Raw genomic sequence first — 1,503 nt, 5'->3', positions numbered from 1 at the left:
TGGGTCGCATGTGTTTGCCCTTGCAGGCTTGCTTCACATTGTGTGCGAAGGGAGGCTCAGCTGCAAGATTGCAGTTTTTAATGAAAGTGAAGGGGCTATAAAAGACAGGTACAATCTGGGCGTATATATCAAGCGCCTTTGTTAAGGTTGACAATGAAGCAGGCTTGACTGATTCTACAGACTGGCTAAATGGTCCCACCTATCCCAGAAGCACAGGTATTAACTATGAACGGGAGGCACTGCTGGGGTGAATTCAGCTCTCTATATTGAGGTCTTCCTGTAAGGCTGGAGTCCTGTTTTCAAAGGTCAGTTCTTTACTTTATCCCTTTACAAGAGCTTATTTCTAAAAGGAATTTCTTTTTTGGTTGCTTAGCTTTTAAAAGAGCTTTAAAACCGTTTTTTGGAAAGTCAAATTTTGAATGAATGGAATAGTTCTCCCAACAATGGAAATTTGCTGAAAATGTACTTGCCTTCAGGCCATCCAAGATATAGATGAGTTTGTTTCACTTACTCATCAATGGATCATTCGCAGGTAATGGGTGCCATCAGAATGAGAGACCAAACAGCTGATAAAAACAAAACAATAATCCACAAGTGATCCACATATTTCCAGTCCACCAATTAACATAGTGTAGAGTGAAAGCTGTGTGTTTATAATAAAACAATCAAGACCATTTTTAACTTTAAACTGTAGCTTCCAGCTAAAATATGAGTCCTCAATCCATAATATTGCTTCCTTCAGTAAAAAAGTTGTTTTGTCTGAATCAGGAGAGAAATATGCATAGACCAAGCATCGTTTACATACGAAAACAGTTAAAACAGTTCTAAACAAATATGTTGATGTGAGAGGACAACGGGGGATGGACCTTTTCACTGGAACTGGAGGAAGCATTATTATGGATTATGGACACCTTACTGACAGATTGAAGCTTTTTTCTTCACAAGATGTTAATTAATGGACTGGAGTCGTGTGGATTATTAAGACATTTGAACTCTCATTCTGATTCTTTCATTCCGCCACCCATTCACTGCTAAATTTATTCAAATCTTTTTCGATGAAGAAACAAACACATCTACATTTAGGATGGTCTGAGGGTGAGAACGTTTTCAGCAAATCTTCATTTTTGGGTGAACTATTCCTTAAACTAAGTAATGTTGGAAAAATTAATCTGGAGGACAGAACATCATCTTTTATATTAGTTACAACAGAGGAATATGTTTTCTGGATAAAAGGACAGAATAAAACAAGCAAATTGCATAAATAATCCTTTATTGTCTTTCTTTTTAATAGCTTTTATATACTGAAATTAATTAGCGTTTGCAGCTGAAATTAAGCCAGTGTAAATAAATGATTCGGTTCACTGTATTTCAGCATGTGAACGTTGAGCACAATACTGTGATCATAAAGTGATTTCAGCAGCCGGGCCACCATTTGCATTCGCTGGCAGCAGCGTTTAGGTTGACAAATAGGGACGACAGGAGAGTCAGCCAACTGCCACTTAG

General features: G+C 37.7%; 1 protein-coding gene across 1 annotated transcript in view; it reads left to right on the top strand.

The window, feature by feature from the left end:
• iqch (IQ motif containing H) overlaps nucleotides 1–1,503 on the top strand; it is a 24,728-nt gene that overhangs the window by 18,481 nt on the left and 4,744 nt on the right. The gene's annotated exons all lie outside the window — the stretch shown is intronic.

This window comes from Sinocyclocheilus grahami, unplaced genomic scaffold (genome assembly GCF_001515645.1).
Source record: "Sinocyclocheilus grahami isolate Dianchi unplaced genomic scaffold, SAMN03320097.WGS_v1.1 scaffold225.1, whole genome shotgun sequence".
Lineage (NCBI taxonomy): Eukaryota > Metazoa > Chordata > Actinopteri > Cypriniformes > Cyprinidae > Sinocyclocheilus > Sinocyclocheilus grahami.
Note: the sequence above shows the minus strand (reverse complement) of the source record. Positions and strands in the feature narration are given on the sequence as shown.